A 13,020-nucleotide genomic window follows, 5' to 3' on the forward strand; every position below is an offset into this window, starting at 1 on the left:
GCACAGAACAAAACGACCAAGAAGATACACTGAATGTCCAAATATCAAGAGCCGTTTTCAACAGAAACAGAAAAGCATGGCATGAATGGCTCCAAAACAAGTTCCCGTTAATGCCAAGCCTCCCCCTTGGATGTCTGGACCTGGAGAAATTTCTTTACCCGCAGCATCTCCTGCGGATACAGCAGGTATTCATTCCCAAGCAGGTTCCTGAAAAGGTAAACATCTCTATGGTCCAGGTTAGATACTGACTTCAAACAGGTGCCTGGTGGTGACTGGTTATACAGTATATTCAATCTAATTTAGTTTTTTTCTTGCAATCCATCCATAATTTATTAAAACCTAAATTACATGTATATTTTAATACAAAGTCATATTTCCTTTTTTGCTTTTTAAAATTTTTATTGAAAGACAGTTGCTTTGCAATGTTGTTTTAGTTTCAGTAATAGTCTTTTTTAGATTCTTTCCCATTATAGGTTATTACAGGATGTTGAGTATGGTTCCCTGTCAGTCTAATTTAATTTAAATTCAACAGACCTCCCATGATTCGGGGCTTGGCTCAGGACCAGTGTTACAGTAGCGACAATGACGTCCCTGCTTCCCAGGCGCTCAGAGATGAACGAAACCCATGACTGCACCGTAGGACAACTCCCCAACGGGCAGTGGGACAAAGCTGCAACTAGCTCAGGGAGGGCAGTTACCAACTCATCTTCAGGAGTTATGGAGGCTTCCACAGCAGAGTGTCACTTAGGAAGGGCTGTGCCCTTTGCTCTCGTTCTCCCAGCATCTTCAACCTCATCCTGCCTCTCCACGGAGGGGAGAAGGCTTACAAGCCAGTGCAACGTGCTTACTGCTTGACTGCTCATTGGCGCCCCAAAGAGAATGGGTTCCCATAGAGAAACAGTCCATTTTTGCTATATCATGACAGTTTATCTCCTAAGTCATTGCTGCTGACAACCTCCCCCCCAGTATTTCACAACAGGAAAACAGAGTCAAGGCTAGAGCAACAGTGCCCCGTAGAACCTTCTGCAGTGATGGCAGCCGCTAGCCATGCGTGGTTACTGAACGTTTGAGATGTCACAAGTGTGGCTGAGGAAGCGAACTTTCAATTTTACTTAATGACCATTTAAATTTAACTAGTCTTTATTAGAGATATGCCAATCAAAACTACAGTGAGGTACCACCTCACCCCAGTGAGAATGGCCATCATTAGGAAGTCCACAAATAAGAAATGTCGGGGGGGTGTAGAGGGAAGGGGACCCTCGTACACTGTCAGGGGGAATGTAAGTTGGTGCAGCCACTGTGGAGAACAGTATGGAGGTTTCTTAAAAAACTCAGAATAGAGTAACCATGTGAATTACCAATTCCACTCCTGGGCATATATCCAGAAATGATGAAAACTCTAATTTGAAAAGATACATGCACCCCATTGTTCATAACAGCACTATTCATGATAACCAAGACACAGAAGCCATCTAAATGTCCATCAGCAGAGGGATAGATAAAGATGTGGTATATATATTTACACACACACACACACACACACACACACACACAAATGGAATATTAGTCGGCCATAAAAAAGAGTGAAATGATGCCATTTGCAGCAGCATGGGTGGACCTAGACATGATCATACTAAGTGAAGTAAATCAGAAAGAAAAGGACAAATACCGTGTATCACTTATATGTGGAATCTGAAATATGCCACAAGTGAACATACTTACAAAACAGAAGCCAACTCACAGATATAGAAGAGCAACTTGTGGTTGTCAAAGGGGAAGAAGTGGGGAGGGATAAGGTAGGTGTTTGGGGTTAGCAGGTAGACACTACTACATACAAAAGAGATAAACAACAAGGTCCTACTACAGAATACAGGGAACTCTAGGTCAATATCCTGTAATAAACCATAATGGAGAAGAATATGAAAAGGAATATGCATCTATATGTATCACTGAATAACTCTGCTGTACGCTGGAAACTACCAAGACATTGTAAATCAACCGTACTTCATTTTCTAAAAAAGTAACTAACCTAAGAAAGAGGCAGTAGCAGCATCACTACCCTGCTGTCTTCCCCACAGACTGTGAACAATTCCAAGGTAGAGAGTTTGTTCTAAAATCCATCTTTCCTGTTCACTGCTTAGCCCAGGGCGTATCTGAGTCTGGCCAACAATGATTTCTCCACTGACGATGTAAGGAGAAAAATATCTAGGAGGGAGGCAAGCTCTTTCCTTTCCTTCCACTAAAGGGAATTATTGGTTGGCAGCCTTGCTGTGTCATAAAGGGGAAACTGAGAAATCAAAGACCTGCTTGATTGAGGTGCTTTGGGAGGAGCAAGTATTTATTGTGGAAGATAAAAGAATTGATGTGAAAGGTGAGCAAAGAGAGAGGTGAGCTGGCAGGGGCAAGGTTCGAGAGGCTGGGAGAGTTTAAAGAGCACAGGGAGAGAGGCTGGGCAGAGGAGGATGTAAATTGGAAGAGAAATTCTTGGAGAAGTTTTTCTTCATAGCACAGATGGATCCAGCTTTGGCGTTTTCTCAAGGACGCAATAGAATTTGACAGTGCTTTTCAATTACATTGAAAATCGGGCTTCTATTCAAGAGTGAATTGTCCCAGCTAAATCTAGGATACAAAAAGGGGGAAAAAAGAATAGGAAAAGGAAAGAAGAATGCTGAGAAAGAGCAAAGGGAAAAAGTCGAGTCTCGCACAAGGGCTGTGGGTTGAGGACAGAGGCATCGATTTCAAGTGGGTGGGACGGTGTTTGGTGCCTTTGGTATTTATTTCCTATGAAGGAGCAGCCCCGGGGGCATGGACTGGCTCCTCTGAGGTCCTCAGAAAGGGTCTCCAGGACCTGAAAGCAGGAAGACCTGAAAGAACTATTGGGGGAGGGGCGCATGTTTTTAGCTGCTTTAGGCATCCCGGATTCCGGCTGCAAAAACATTGAGTCAGAGTTTATTACAAGGTCCCCAGTCTGAACGGTTTTTAGTGAGTTTAGCTGGAGCATAAAGAGACTCCAATTACAAAATCATTCAGACCCATCATAGGAACAGTGGGTTTAATATCTCCCCATTAGCTGATTGAACAAGGTGTAGCATAGATAAATGAAAGGGAATTCTTTTTGATCTTAGGCAGGGATCTTTTTTTTTTTTTTTTTTTTTTTTTAAGTCTGTTTCTTGATGGATAGTTACTTTAAAGAAGCACTGGGAGGAAGCGGAGGGGGCTGTGTAGAACGCAGTTTGAAAGCTTCTTTAGAGTTTACTGTAGAATTTAGACTGTCTGAGCCAGCGGAGTTGCCCCACTATGGATCTATTTGCATGAAGAGCAGATAAGCCTTCTGGGGGAAAGAGAAGAACTCACCCTAATGGAAATGAGAGTGGAAGAACACAAGCCTGGAGGAAGAAGCCTGCCAGTATTAATTCCAACTCAGATTGCCCTTCAATTTTAGGAGTTTTTGTCTCTAAAACAGAGGAATATGTCTGAGAGAGGCCTTGGAATGAGGGAAAGCCTGGCTCAGTTCCCAGCTCTCTTTGTCTGATTAGTTGTGTGATCTCAAGCATGTTCTCTTACTCTTTTGATCCTGTTCCTTCATTTGGAAAATGTTGGGTACCCTAGAAATTGCTCTAAAACACTTAACACAGGCTCACACAGAAAGCACTCAATAAAGGTCATTGTGATAATAATGGTGATAAGCAGTTAACAACAAGAGTGTCGTTATTAGCTCCACGCAGCAGGAGCACAGAATACAGGAGGTGGCATATTCTGATTTATAACCTATGTCGTTGGACGTGGTGGGGAGTGGGGGCAGTGTGCAGTCTCAGCCGAGGGTCAGGCTTCACCTGCGATGGAGAGAAAATAAAACACCCTGAGTGGCTTCAGTGTATGGGGAAGAGAAGAACAGGGCAACAGGAGAGGGCCAGAATCAATGGGGGCAGCAGAACAGTGTTTCTGAGCACCAGCCAACACCCCCTAAGAAGCCCTTGCAACTCTCTGGAAAGTACTGAAGGTGGGGCTCCCCATACCTACAAAGGAAGGTAGGAACAGTCCTCAACTCACTGCTGGTTTTAAGAGGTTGATTTTTTTCAATAGTGTGGAATATTCTTCTATTTTCCAATTTAATTGAGCTGTAACTGCCATACTCTATTAATTTAAAGTGTACAACATAATGATTTGATGTATGTATGTCTTGCACAGTGATTACCCAAGCGCATTTAGGTTAGTGAAGTGTTGTTTGAACATCCAGGCTGGCGGGGCCTGGGGTTCCCAGGGGTAGAAGCATCGCAGGAACACTTGAGTTAAGTGCTCTTGGGATAACCATCCTCAGAAGCCCACGCTGAGTTCTCTCTGAGAGCCTGAGTCTCCATGGAGCCGAATGTCCATAAGGAGGAAATGACAGAGTATCTTGAAACATCAGCAGCCCCTGTCTCCAAGCCTTTAGAAAGTAGAGGATTTAGAGGATTCAAGAAGTGATCGTTGGGAGGTCCCGTCGTGGCTCAGGGGTAACACACCTGATTCGTGTCCATGAGGACGTGGGTTTGATCCCTGGCCCCACACTCAGCAGGTTAAGGATCTGGCGTTGCTGTGGCTGCCATGTAGGTTGCCAGCTGCAGCTCCAGTTCAACCCCTAGCCTTGAGACTTCCACATGCTGCGGGTGTGGCCCTAAAAAGGGGAAAAAAAAAAAAAAGTGATCTTCAGGTTTCAAGGGAACAGACCGTGTCAAAGAGAAGCAAAACGCTCCAAAAACATAGCCCCTTTGGAATTCTTGCCATTCTTCACTCAAAGAGCTGCCTGCTGGAGAGATGCAGAGCTCTTGCCAAAGAGATGAGATGACAGAGGGGCCTGAAGGCACGCTGGCTTGGATAGGCCACTGTTAGTATCAGGAAAGTCAGATTTCCAAGTGACATGGCCACGTGTGTAGAAATACACACCTAACACTTTGGGGGAAAGTCAGCGATAGATTCACTCTGTCACCACCAGAGTGCCTACCCTTAACCAAGCACCAGGCGTGGTGTGCCCCAGTCAAATGGAAACGGGGACCATGTCTGGAACGTGCAAGGTTACCAGAATCGTGGACACCTTGGACCCCTCTTTATAGGGTGATGGGCTTCAAAGTGGCAATTATATAGGTTATTTAATACGATTTAGGAACTCTGTGTTGAGAAGTGTAAGGTTTCAAAATCAGATACAGAGCTGCCTTCTCCAGCCCCCCCTCTGATTCTTCAGTTTTTCTGGGTGAAGAAGAGTCTCCTGTCTGCCATGATGGCTTCCCTTTTGATCCATCCAATGTTTTTCTTACCTGCATTGTCTGGTAACTGCCCTCCATCCCATTTAAGTATCAACCCCCCCCCCACACACACAGACAAACACACACCACACACTGATGTCATGTGTTCCTGGTGGGGCTGTCAGTCATGATGCTCCGTTCTTTTATGTCAGGGTAGGAGGGCATAAGATGCAAATGTGACCAATCACAGCACCTCATCCCCTTGGGCCAGAGAGAGTGAGAGAGATCCAGGGGCATGAGGAGCCAATCACATTCCTTCCTGAATATATGAAAATTGAGAGGAAAAAACCTTGGCATGGGGGCTTGCTAAACTCGCAGAAGCCACCTGGGGCGAAAGGCCACCATCTTTCCCAGTGTCAAGAAGGCAACTCATTGCAGTAGCCAAGTCCTATGAATCATGAATCTAACCCATGAGAAGGTAATAGATGAAAGAAGGAAAGAGGGGAGCCTAAAAGTCCCCCTCTTCTAGGGTCTCCATTCAGAAAACTGTATGAAATGCGGAAGGACTTTCTAAGGGTTTTGTTTTTTTGCATCTTCTCCCCACCATTAATATATATTAAGCAGATACTATATGACAAGGACTTCATTCATTCAACAGATATGAAATGTGCCAACATCATTGCTGGATACTTTAGACATGATCTCTCTTCTTATCCTAACACCCGAACAAGTACCCCATGGGGACTATAATTATCCCCATATTACAGATAAGCAAACTGAGGTCTCAAAAGATTAAGTCATTTCCCCAAGGTTATAGGTTGCTAACACGATCAGATCCAGGACTTGACTCCAAGTCTGTTTCACCTCAATGGTTAACTCTTTCAGAACCAAAAAAGCATCCTGATTGCCCTCCAGTTTGGGTGTTTCGTCAGTGCCAGGCCAAGAAATGAATCATTATCCTTCTTCTCACAGAACAGAGACATCCTGCCCTGGGCTCTGGGGACTACAAGCATTTGGAAAGTCAGGAGTAAGAGGATCCAGTGCTTTAACCTGTCAAGGGGGTTCAGTTTGGAAAAGCACTGGTTGGTACGTTCCCGGCTCCAGCACAGTGCTGGGGAAGACCCTTGACCCTTGGCTGAGGGTCAGATCATCAACAGAAGGGGACCGAGGACAGGAGCCCACTGCATATGCTCATCCAGCAAATATCACGTTCAAAGATGAAACAGCCCCTTTCACTGGAGCATCTATTTTACCTCTTGGGCCTTCAGACACTAATTTATTCATCTTAATATCACGGCTCCAGCCAATGTTCTGTGTAAGATCACACACAGAGGAATCAAACTAATTTGAGATTACACGCCCGCTGCCCTTTCCTAGGAAGTCTCTTCTTGTGTCTAATTAAACTTTTTCTTCTATGACAAATGCCACGATGCCAAAAAAGATCCCAAGGAAGAATACGAGGTGGCAGGAACTTGGGGTCACCCGGGTGCTATGCCCCATGTCTGGGTGAACTTTGCTGTCAACAAAGAATGTCAATGATTTTCCCAAATGTCACGGGACTGTGCTTCCTTTGAACACTTGCGAACCAAACTCCAAAGGTTGGGCTGTTCTGCACACCCAACTATCAAAAAAAAAAAAAAAAAAAAAAATCCCTGGGTCTGCCCTGGATAGGTGTGCACAGAGCTGGTGTGAGGGGGCAGAACATCAGTCCTGTCCATTCCCAACCCTGGGAACAAGACTCAAAAGCCAGCATCCTGCTGCCAGCACAGTTTGATGGGAGATTACCAGCCCAGGAACCAGAGCTGGTAATCTCTGGGTTCAAGCTCTGGTTCTGTCTTTTGCAGCCTATGCAACTGAGGGAGGAAAATAACATTTCTTGAGCACCCACTATGTGCCAAGAGCAGTCAGGACGTTGACAGACTCTCAGCCAGTCTTCATAACAGTACCCCCAAGTGGGTGTTATTACCAAGGTGAGGACACAGGCAAGTTGAAAGTGCTATCTGCTGAAGATCACACAGCCACAGTGAGGCAGGGTTAGGGGTCTACACTCAGATCTGCTGTAGCTTCTCACTCTTGCCACTTTGTCTCTCAGTCCCCTTTTTTCCTCTCTTCAAAAGTAAGGATGATAACCTCATGCGTTGTGAGGGTCAGATGAAAAACAACGAGGATGATAGGATTTATTGTTGCAAAGATGCTGCACACGGAGAAGAGGGTGAGCTCGAATATTGGTCATCACTCCCTTTGCCCATCCTGGGCCACCTGCCATTGGCGTCTGTCTAATTAAGATCAGGCTGCTGTTTATGGGAACCTATATGCCAGCTATCCTGTAAGATGCCGTATGCTTCCTTTTCCTATGAAATAGACGCATCACTGATTCTGAGCTTCCTTTCTTCCCCCAATTGCTGGGGAGACAAGAAATCTGTTCCATTATTGCATCAAGGATAGACACTCTCACCATCACCAACCCTCCCTGGGGAAGACACAGTTGATGGGAAAATGCACACTTCGATGCATCAGAAAGTCCCCTGAAGCAGCATCTCCATGCTTCTATCACTAGTAGGGCTCAATGTGACTCAGCAGAGTCATCCTTCCCTGTCACGTCCTCATAGCCCCATCCAACACAGAGGGATCCAGAACACTTTATTCTAGTCTCTGTGCCAGAGTGGCTCCTATCTCAGGCATTAGAGACCTTCCAAGCAATTTCTCGGTTTTGCAAACATCTGTGTCACTTGACCTCATCTGCCCCATTTGTTTATTTGAATAAACCCAGGGAAGATCATACTGGTCATATCTCATTGAATTGGCCTTGTCAGGGACACTTTAATGCGGCCTTGTTTGGGAACATTCTGCGCTCAAGTTGCCGATGCAGCAATAGACCACTGGAGGCAAAAGGGGCAGAGAAAGGAACTCAGGGTTTGAGTGGAGATTGTGTTCAATCAGCATGAGTATTGCGGGTCAACAGGCATGGCAACGTGGTCCTAGGTGGATCCCCAGAGCATCCTGTACTTCAGAAATGGAGGGAAAGTGGATGCCATTCGGAAACACGATGGCCATTTTGGCAGGGGAGGGGGCAAGATGGCACCATGCAGTTTTGAGTCTCATCAGCTCTACTTCAAATCCATCAAATGCGTTCACGGTTCTTCCTCTGTATTTCTGAGTCCAGTCTGTGTGCCTCTCTGTCTCTTAGTCTTTCACTGTCTCTCTGCCCCCCGCCCTCTCTCCACGGTGCCTTTGGCCCTGTGTCTCTCTGACAATCTGACTCCCCCACAGCAAGAGTCTAGGAGGAAGGCAGACTTGGATCTTGACCCTGTTCTTCCACTTAGCAGTGTGTGCTCTTCACCTGTCTCTGAATGTCAGTTTCCTCATCTTTAAAGTGGAGATAGGACCACCGATCTTGTTGAGTTGCCATTAGGAGAAAATGAAGAGCATGTAGCAGGCTTGTAACTCCTTGCTGGCTGACGGCAAGCGCCCAGTAGACCTGAGTCCCCCCCCTGCCCAGCTCCAGTGCACTTTACGCTTGTGATACATTAGGATCCTACCAACCTGCTGGCTTTCCTCTAGCGTGGCCTGCCCTCAGCCCATTGGCAGATCAGCCAATGGAGCCCTGACTGGCTGGAACTATTTTTCATCCAGTTGGTCTCATTCCAGCAGTCTCATGTAGCCTCTTGCTATAAATCAGTCTGGGAAAGTAAACGTCCAACACCCATTAGTGCCTTTCCACCACAAGCCAATATGAGCCACAAAACAGACAGGCTAGTTAATGGCCACTTAAATACGTTCCTAGTGCCAATCTGGAGACCCTCAGCCTCAAATCCTACCCATTCTTGTCCAAGAGAAGCTCCCCCGTGACAAGACTGCTGGCAACATAGGCACAGGTCTGACCCCTATCAGCTGGCAGGGGGACCACAAACCCTAGCTTGCATAGAGCAGTTCCAGTTTGTCCCTGCTGTCCCAGAATAATTATTAATAGTGCCCTTTTCACTCTTCAAGAGTTCCGGTCTGAATGATAAACTCTCAGGGTTATCTATGGAAACCAAGAATAATAGTTTAAATAATAATATCCAGCATTCATGGACCACTTGCACTGTGCCAGGCATCACTGCCAAGGTCCTGATGGACTGTGTATCTCATTTAAACCCCCTTCCAGCCCTATGAAGGGAGATGCTATCATTATCTCCATTTTATAGACCAGGAAGCTGAAGAGGAGTGAGTGGCACGTTCAAGGTCAGTTAGCATGAAGGGCACTGTTTGTGCCTCACTCAGATCCCTTTTACTGGGCTGTGCACCCATCCACCACCTGAGAAGAGAGCTGGCAGCTCAGAGCAGTCGCGCCCCCTCTTTGGTGGAGAACTGCCCTCAGCACCAAAACTGCCTCCGCTTGACAGGTTTCCCGCCCCCACTCAGGAAGCAGCTCGGAGCCCATAAGCCACTGATGACAGGGCGTGAGGGGTGCAGGGACACAGAAGGCTTCCCCCATCGCTACTGGGTCAGATGGACTCTGTGATTCAACTCATACTCCAGAACTCCTGCTGGGGTCCAGCAGAGACCCAACTCTTCTTGGCTCCCTCACCTGCCCTAGGCTGCTTTCTTGCTCCCATTCACCTGAAAGCACCCCCTCCATCAACCACTTCAAAAAGCATCCGTGTTTCAGGCTCTGCCTCCAGGGGATCAGACCTGAGATAGCCAGTTGGCAAGTGGCTGAGATGGAACATATGTCTAGAAAGGTCTCGCTCTGCATTACTAGGCAGATGTGATGGGATATTGCCTCCACTAGATTCGTGATTTAAATGATGGCCTCCAGGGCATCAAGTCACCAGGAAATAGGTCATCGAGGCACAGATACGAGAACAGTCACAACTACTGTGTACTTAGTGCCGACACTGGGCCCGTCTCTTTTCTTGCATCTGGTCCTCTCAACACCATGACACTCATCTAATGATCTCCATTGTGCAGTTGAGGCATGAAAAACTTTGGATGGAGTTCCCATCGTGGCGCAGTGGTTAACGAATCCGACTAGGAACCATGAGGTTGCGGGTTCGATCCCTGCCCTTGCTCAGTGGGTTAACGATCCGGCATTGCCGTGAGCTGTGGTGTAGGTTGCAGACGCGGCTCGGATCCCGAGTTGCTGTGGCTCTGGCATAGGCTGGCAGCTACAGCTCCGATTAGACCCCTAGCCTGGGAAACTCCATATGCCGCGGGAGCGGCCCAAGAAATAGCAAAAAGACAAAAAAAAAAAAAGAAAAAAAGAAAAACTTTGGAGAAGTTAAGAGACAGTTTCCCCAAGGTCACACAGATCCAGTTTCTCCAAAGACCATGCACGTTTTCTGCTCGGCCCCTTAAATGGCTTGCTGTCTAAATTGTTTAACGAACAGTTGATGAAATGGGTTCCCCATCAAAGCTGATGTTCTCATAACAGTTTAGACAGGAGACTAGACTGGGCTCTTGATCCCACCCCACGCTGCCCACAGTGGTTCCTTCTGAGCTGTGTTTGACCATCAAACCTCCACTTTGGGGGGGAAAGCCATGTTACTGGGGGAAGAGCCAGAGAATGTTTTCTTAAGCCAGACATAAACAGATCAAAGGAGCCACATTCACTAAAGAAAGGAAAGAAAGCAAGCTTACACGCCAAAGGTCCACAGAGGTAAATCACATCTCTTGTGGCCTTTTCGCAGAGGGAGACAAAATTGAATACAAGGCAAACAGCAGGACTTTAAAGAGAGACAACCCAGGATTCAAGTTCTGTCTGGGTGAGGTTTTAAGCAAACCACTCAACATCTCCAAGCCTCAACTTACTCTACCACATAACCTGTCTCATTGGACTATAAATAGAGGCATAAATGAATAAAATATGGATTTTTTTTTTTGCTGCCTCTTCTCTTCCATTTTCAGAAAGTTCATACAGTAACCAGCTTAGACCCTCACTGTAGGTCTGAATAATACTAGTTCAGATGCAGTATGCTTTATCCTCTAGCAAAAGGCATATCCTATTTGACGATAAAATATTTCCATTAAAAATAGAGAACAAAAAAAAGAGAGATTGAGAGAGAGACACACAAAAGGGGAACCTTCATCCAGGAGGCCATCAGCTGATTCATAAAACTACAGCATGACTCATCTGGGCTCCCAAGGTTGGACGTACAATCAGTGGCATCGTTGGCCAGCCAATCCCAGCCCAGTGGAGGAGGAAAGGCCCAGCAGGCAACCTTCATAAACCGATTCCAGTCCCCACCTGCAAAACCGATTAACTCCACTTCCAGCGTGGGGAAGTGAAAATCACTCTGGGCCCTTTACAATGTTGTTTTCCAAATCCAACCCCCCCCCCCACAATGGCTGGTTGGCTTTCTGAACAGCTGGGGTGGGGGATCCACAATGATTCCAGTGTGTGTGTGTGTGTGTGTGTGTGTGTGTACAGCTCCAGTGAAGAACAGGCTTATGTGTCTTGTCTGCCTTTGAAAATCAATCTCCAGGCTTTCATCTTGACATTTATTATTTCACAATGCTTCAGGTCCTCTCAGCATTTATGCAGTAAGCAAAAGGCTGGACCAGCCTCCCAGGATAGACCATGATGGGAGATGATATAAAAAAAAGAATGTATATACACACACACACACACACACACATATATGTATGTATGATTGGGTCACGTTGCTGTACAGCAGAAATCAGCACAACCCTGTAAATCAACTACAATTCTTAAAAAAGAATGAAAAGGACTACTTAAAAAAAAAAAAAAAAGCTGGAGAACCCAGACTTATGTGCCCTGCAGATGGGTCTCTTTTCTTATAAAAAGTAGCTTCAACATTTTCACTCTCTGAATATACACTGTGACAAAGAGTCTGAGAACCCAGTCCAGTCGTCAGTTTGAAGGGAGGATCATAAATTACACAACATACACACACATAATAAAAACATAATATTTTTGATTAGTGGTCGAGGCTGGAGAATTATTGATACACAGTTTAAATTTTACTAGGCAGATGTTCTTCCACCAGCAGGTGAAGAAAAAGAATGACTCAACCATCCCCCTCCAGGCACCTCTCCTCCATCTCTTCCTTCCGCAATGATGTAGTCATTCAGCAGTAACTTACTCAGGACGTCCTGGGTACCAAGCTCCGAGCCAGACATTGGGAATTTATTGGTGAGCAGGGCGGAGGTAAAGCTCAGCCTCTGGGGATCAGTCAGCTTGGTTCAGCAAGAGTTAACAAAATAGAACTGGATAGGATCCCCCAGTTTGCCATAGCCTCTTGCCCTGACCTGAGTTTCCCAGAGAGAGACCCCGTGTTCAGAGTCAAACATGACCCGCCCCTCCGATGAGGAGTGAGCCAGAGACCAGTGCCTCCCTCCCTCCAGCTGCCTCCCAGCCTGGCGAATGAAAGCTGAGCCAGCTCTTAAAGTGGTCAAGGGGTGGGGAAGCTCCTTTGCATTTTTCTCGCCTCTAGGCAGTTTCAGATTCTGGGTTCTGGCGCCTCTAGGCAGTTTCAGATTCTGGGTTCAGGCGTCTAATCTGAACCTGGCTGCTGCTTTAGGGAGCAGCATCTATTGGGGGATTTCAAACACAGCGATGGGAAGGGATGGGCCCATCTCTCTGTGCTCACAGCAAATTCCCCCTGAAAGCTTCCCACGGTGCCGCTGCATAGACATCTCCAAGTGTCGGTCCCGTCAACCCTGGAGGCGAACCCTCCCTCCCCAGAACTCTGGGGAGATGACCATATAGTGACAGTGCAAGAGAGGCTTCTACACCACAGGAGGAATCCCAGCGGCAGTGGGAAGTAGAAGGGTACTTGCGTGGCTGAGCTCCTTC

At 46.5% G+C, this 13,020-nt stretch overlaps 2 protein-coding genes across 4 annotated transcripts in view; one reads left to right on the forward strand and one right to left on the reverse strand.

Annotated features, from left to right (window-relative positions):
* LOC110260909 (uncharacterized) overlaps nt 1-13,020 on the forward strand; it is a 255,762-nt gene that overhangs the window by 211,832 nt on the left and 30,910 nt on the right. The gene's annotated exons all lie outside the window — the stretch shown is intronic.
* Nucleotides 1-13,020, reverse strand: part of VAT1L (vesicle amine transport 1 like) — a 161,495-nt gene that overhangs the window by 147,228 nt on the left and 1,247 nt on the right. The window lies entirely within an intron of this gene.

This window comes from Sus scrofa, chromosome 6, assembly GCF_054392235.1.
Source record: "Sus scrofa isolate SSC_HxYL_T2T_F1_AM1 chromosome 6, Sscrofa_HxYL_maternal_Yorkshire_Landrace_v2.0, whole genome shotgun sequence".
Taxonomy (NCBI): domain Eukaryota; kingdom Metazoa; phylum Chordata; class Mammalia; order Artiodactyla; family Suidae; genus Sus; species Sus scrofa.